Genomic DNA, 6,825 nt, shown 5'->3' with positions numbered 1-6,825 from the left:
ATGAGTACGAGCTGTGTGTGCGTGTGGTGTGTGTGGGTGTGTGTCAGTGTGTGTGTGTGTGTGTGTGTGTGTGTGTGTGTGTGTGTGTGTGTGTGTGTGTGTGTGACCCTTTTATAACTTTTGAACGGTTTGACCGATTTCATCGCGGTTGGCGCCATTTGAAAAGGCTTGACCAAACTTATATTTTAAATATACTTTGGACCGATTCGAACCGGTAGATTTTGCGAATTCTCAAAAAAACTACAAAAAATTTTTTTTTCAAATGCGGTTTTTTTTGGAATAACTTTGAAACGGTTTCACCAATCGATTCCAAAAACTAATCAGCTCTTAACATCAAAAAACCACGTCGATCTTTGCCAGCCCGGTCAAAATCGGCTGATTTGTTCGTCAGTGATCGTTGTCGAAAGAAAACCCAAAAAAGTGTTTTTTCGGAATTATTTCGAAATTTTTTATTTAATCAATTTAAACTCAAGAATTATTCATAAATTTCATTTTGTTGAGGAAATTTTTTATGAAAATTATTTTTATTCTGAGTAATTTTTTTTTACTGAAATTATAATTATAAATATTATTATTATTATTATTATCATTATTATTAATAAGGCTTAGAAAAATGCGTCGAATGCCGCCAACCGCGTGAAAATCAGTTTATTCATTCAAAAGTTATGGCGGTTTGAAAATTCAAAAAATAGTGTTTTATTGAACTTTTAAGTACAATTTTGAGCGCTTAATTTTGGAATTAGCGGGAAGTTGCAAGGATGGCCTTTAGGGTCAACCGTTTTTTTATTTTTCTTTCTCAAATCTCACTCTAATTTTTTCATATTATGTTTTATCCCATAAATAATTGAAAATCTGTTATCTAGTTTATTGTCTCCTTCAATTCAATCCGCATTCTTACCTTAACTATTCTCATTCTCTTTTCGGAAAAAAAATTTCATATATATATTGATTTATTTATTTATAAATCATATATTATTATTTTTAAAATTATGTATAATCATATATAGTTATACGTAATGTATATGATTATATATAAAAATTTTTTCTCGGGTATGCAGCAAAATTTAAGAGACCGTGTATTTTTTTTTTATTACAATAAGTTTTCGTTCTACGGAAATAAGAAAAAAATGAATATTGTGCTTAAATTTCGAGAGTAAGAAAGTAAAAATTTCACTTCTTAACATTTCACGTTAGGAACTTGTAATCTATTAAGTTGGTTTGTCGTTTTTTCTTTACTAGTACTTCAATTGTATTTTATTTTTGTATTATATTTCTATCAAGAGAAATGGTCGGATCTTTGTTAAATTGAGAAAATTACACTACGAATTTAAGTTCTTGGGTATTTAATTGTAGCAAAAGAATCGCATTTTTAAAAATTTGATAAAATAATTAGTAACAAACTGAAGAAAAGTTTTAAAAAAAGTTAAAAAAAATACCCGACAGTGCGTGTGAATGAGACTAGTATCTGGCAAGGGGATCTCAAAGAACGTCGCGTGTTCAGATATAAGCAGACGAATGGTTTTACTGCTTACTGACCAGTCAAGTTTTTTCCTTTTTCTTACAATAAGTCTATTTTAAAAATTAGTAACTGTAAAAGTAGTAAGTGCGACTTTTTTTAAGCTGATCTACTCGAAATTATACATTCCATTTCGAAAAGCTTATTTATATCGAATTTAGTTTTCTATAGAATCATAAAGAAAAACTTTTTTGTTTTATTCATAATTTCATCGAATTAAGACTCGGTTATATAAACAAATATTGTATTTAAACTTATTTTTAAATTTTGATATGGCTTAGAGATAAAGCACCTACAAAGAGTTCTGCTTAATTCATCAGAAGACAAATTTATGTTGATAGGAACGTTTTAACAATAGAGCTTAGAAATCATAGTATTCTCATTTTTTTCAATTTATTTATTTTCTAATATTATAATAACTGTCATTGCAGAATTATTCATGCTGCCGCGCATATTAATATTCAAAATGTCAAAACTTATGTTAAAAGCTGATTAGTTTTTGGAATCGATCAGTAAAGCCGTTTAAAAGTTATTCTAGAAAAACCACATTTGAAAAAAAAATTTTTTGTATACCACGAGGAAATCGGGTAGCCTTCTGCGAGATGGATGAGGCTAGCGCGATCAAGATCCTTGACAAGGCTCGTATAGTGATCGAATGGGTTAACTGTCGCATACGCCCAGTTGCGAAAGTAACCCGATGCTTTAAATGCCTTAGTTTTGGACACCAAACAAGAAACTGTACGGGACCGGACAGAAGCAAATGCTTTTATAAATGTGGCGGAGAAAGCCACAAATCTGCAGACTGCACGGAGAAGCCGAAATGCTTCCTCTGTACACCGGACAAGGAAGCTCAAGATGGCTTATGTCACATTTCTGGCTTCGGGGCTTGTAAGGCATTCCGCACCGCACTTGCCGAAGCTACGAAAGGGCAGAAATGACGCGCATACTACAAGGAAACCTGAATAGATGTGCATTGGCGCAGAACTTACTTTGCCAGCGAGTCTTTGAAGAGAAGATCGACGTTTGCTTCATCTGTGAACAATATCTAAACATCGAAGGTAAAACATGGTTCGCTGATAAGTCTGGCACATCAGCGATCTGGATAGTAAACTCGAAGAAGATCACCGTCAACACCAACGGAAGCGGAGCAGGCTTCGTGTGGATAAAGACCCCTACGACCTACTTGATGAGCGTCTATTTTTCACCAAACGAAGAGATTGAAGTGTTCTGCCAGAAGCTGGCAGACATAGAGGACACCATCAGCAAGCTTGACAGTGAAGTCATCGTAGCTGGTGATTTCAACGCCAAAGCGGTGGAATGGGGTGCTGACTTCTCTGATACCAGAGGCAACGAAGTAGCAGACTTCGCAGCAAGGCTTGACCTCATAGTACTGAACACTGGAACTACCACAATCTTTAGAAGACCGGGGTACAAAGAATCCATCCTTGACATCTCGCTGGCAACTCCAAGGATAGCCAACATGATTGAGGACTGGACTGTATCCGAAGAATACAGTGGTAGTGATCACCAGTATGTGACATTCTGCGTTGGATTGGCACCTGTTTCGGCTCCACAACGAGTCCTCTAACAGCGGAAATGGAACGCCAGGAAGCTAAATCCAGATTAACTACGAACGTCACTTACACGGAGCTCGTCTACCCTTCAGAATAATTTGACTCCGGATACCTGCAAGGAGACGGAAGAGGCAGTGCTAAATGCAATGAAGGAGATTGCTGCCGCATGTGACGCCTCTATGCCACGGCTGAAAAACCGGAGTTTCCACAGGCTGGCGTACTGGTGGTCAACAGACATAGCAGAACTTCGCAAAAGATGTCATGAGCTACGTAGCAACGAGACTTAGCTTGATAAGCATCACCTAAAACTCGCCAAACAGAAAACCGAGATGGTCGTTTTGACACGTCAAAAATGGTTCCCAAAACCATTCGCTGTAAACATGGGAGGAACAACACTGACGTCAACAAGGGCCCTGCGCTATCTAGGGGTAATGATAGACGAGAAACTATCTTTCCGCGAACACCTCGACAATGCATGCAAGAAAGCCAGCAAGACGGTATCTAGGCTAGCACGAATTATGACCAACACCATGGGACCAAGAACAAAAAAGAGAAGAGTTCTTCTAGAAGCAGTCCACTCGGTACTGCTTTATGGAGCGGAGATATGGGCAGACATATTAAAGCAGAAGACCTACCGGCGAAAGATAGCAGCAGTACAGCGGCGAGGCGCTTTCAGGGTTGCCTGCGCCTACCGCACGAAACGGCTGTATTGGTCATTGCGAGAGCCACGCCCATCGACCTATTAGCGTTCGAGAGAGCTAAACTCTATGACGCTAAAGATAGTGACAAAAACATGAAGGACGCAAGAACGAGGATAAAGGCAGAAACGCAGCAAGAGTGGCAGGACCGATGGACATCGGGAGAGACGGGCAGATGGACAGCGCGCCTGATCCCAAACATTAACGTCTGGCGAATCTGGCTTTCTCGAAAGCACGGGGATACAGACTTCTTCCTGACCCAGCTATTGACGGGACATGGGCAGTTCAATGCCTATCTTTTCAAGATGGGTTTGCACAGCACACCAACGTGCAAATACTGCCCAGACAAAATTGACAACGCCGAGCACACGTTTTTCGAGTGTGATCGGTGGAAGGACGACAGAATCAGCACCGAAGAAACAATAGGCACAACCCTCTCCCCTGAGAGCTTGGTAACCTGCATGATCAAAAAAGAAGAAAACTGGTCAGCTGTCGCAGCCTACGCGCAGCACCTTTTAAAAGAAAAAATCGCAGAAAGGGATTAGAAACCAGTAGTAACAAGAAGTAGGTGTCGTGAGACACAACATGGACTGGATCGAAGTAATGCTAACGCGGTCCTGATCCAGTCTTCCCTGTAACATCTATGGGGAAAGAAGAGAGGAGGATGTTTAGTCGGTAATGTTGCAAAATAATATTGACTTCTGAGTCCGACATACCCAGGACACACACACACACACACACACACAGTAACAACATCGCGGAGGTAGTCAGGGAAGCTTCCTATGACCTTAAAACGTCGAGATCTGATGATAACTCGATTTTTGCAAAACGGGGTGAAAACAATAACTTCCCGATTTTTGAAAATCTTCGATTTTCTTAGCGGGAAGTTAAAAAGATAACAATATGATTGGATAATTTTAAAATTTATCAAATATAAATTTAGACATTGAATTAAATAAAATGAACTGAATTCAGAGAAGTCAGTAAAACGACATTTGAATATTTATATTTATAATAATATTGACAGTTGTTAATATATGTGTTGTTAAGCAATAGACATCTATAAACCCGGGGAAAAATGATCAGATCTGATCAGATATGAACAGGCATGAGTCTTCAGGTCTGATCAGATATGAAAAATGACCGGGTCTGATCAGACCTGGCCAGGCATGTTCATGTCTGATCAGATCTGTTCATGTCTGACTCGATTAGGTCCATAAAAAAAAAAAAAAAAGATTGGTGCCGACGGGGATTCGAACCATGTATGTTGCGCTCTTCAGACTGATACTTTACCTATAGACCCAATGACTTATCTTAACTTTTGTGTACCTTTCAAACTACTTTAAGTAATTAAAATTTTATACATGACTTATCCTTATAGTTAACGGAGTTCTATACTTAATTTATCAATTATTAATAATTAATTATACACAGTAAAAAATTTCGCGTCGTTGCGTCAAAAAACTTTGTGTTAAAAGTTTTGATGTTAAATATTTAACACTTTTTTGTATTTATTTAACAGAATAAATGTTAAATTTAGGATCTTGGACAGATCTGATCAGGTCTGAGCATATTTAATGCTTCAGATATGAACAGACATGAGCAGGCATGAACAGGCTTGATCAGATCTGATCAGGTTTGAGCGTATTTAATGCTTCAGACATGAACAGACATAAGCAGGCATGAACAGTCTTGATCAGGTCTGATCAGGTCTGAGCGTATTTAACGCTTCAGACATGAACAGGCTTGATCAGGTCTGAGCGTATTTAACGGTTCAGACATGAACGGGCATGAACAGACATGGACAGGCTTGATCAGATCTGATCAGGTCTGAGCGTATTTAATGCTTCAGACATGAACAGGCATGAACAGACATGAGCAGGCATGAACAGGTCTGAGCGTATTTAACGGTTTAGATATGAACAGGCATGGACAGGTCTGATCAGGCCTGATCATATATGAACAGGCCTGATCAGGTCGGATTTCAGGTCTCATCAGATATGGACAGGTCTGATCAGTCCTGATCATTTTTTCCCGGGAATATAGACCAGCAAATTTAGAAACCCGTGATTTTAGACATGTAGATTTTGATTTATATAAATTCATAAATTCAAATAAAAAACAATTAAATATATAATTGCTTGCAATTTACGAGCTAATAAAAAATTAAAACAAAACTTCTATAATGCTCGAGAGCACTCGACTACAACCCTTCGATGTTTACGGGTCGGTTTTCTAGGAGGTTGCGGATCAGGCAGCAGCCGACATGTCGAGATTCCCCGCACTCCAAAAAATAACCTAGACATTTTTAAAATAGTGAGTGTCGTGTTTATCAGAGTTAGCTACTCATAGAGATTTACGGAGTCGGTACTCCAGGAGATTGCGGATCAGGCAGCGGCGAGATTCCCTGCACTCCAAAAAATAACCTAGACATTTTTATGCACTGAAAAAAAAGTTTTCTACTCCGTACGATACGAGATCGCTACTGTCACGATCTACACTTTACTATCTAGAGAAGAGTGAGGTTAGGAAAACTGTATATTAACGGTAACAATACGTTTCGTGAATGACACTAGCGGGTTGCCACTCAATGTTAATAGATAGGACCTTTATTCGACATACTTATACCACAACATTACCAACTGAATTGAGTAGAAAATAATAAAATATTCAATCTAGGGACATGATCCTCTAAAAGTGCGACCTACCGGCAAAAATAAGTAACAAATAATCTCACTAGCGTTTATAAGTAAAATAAACACACAACTCTCCGTATATGCCTTATTGGTAAGTAGGATAAGTTTTGAACTCGTACGCAAAATATTTAGGTTCGAATCATGCCGACAGCTAAATTTTTTTTTTTTTAACTTCCCGTTAGGAAAATCGAAGATTTTCAAAAATCGGGAAGTTATTGTTTTCACCCCGTTTTACGAAAATCGAGTTTTCATCGAATCTCGACGTTTCGAGGTCCTAGGAAGCTTCCCTGACTATTCCCGCGATGGTGTCTATATGTCTGTATGTCTGTATGTCTGTATGT

This window comes from Cotesia glomerata, linkage group LG1 (assembly GCF_020080835.1).
Source record: "Cotesia glomerata isolate CgM1 linkage group LG1, MPM_Cglom_v2.3, whole genome shotgun sequence".
Taxonomy (NCBI): Eukaryota; Metazoa; Arthropoda; class Insecta; order Hymenoptera; family Braconidae; genus Cotesia; species Cotesia glomerata.
Note: the sequence above shows the minus strand (reverse complement) of the source record.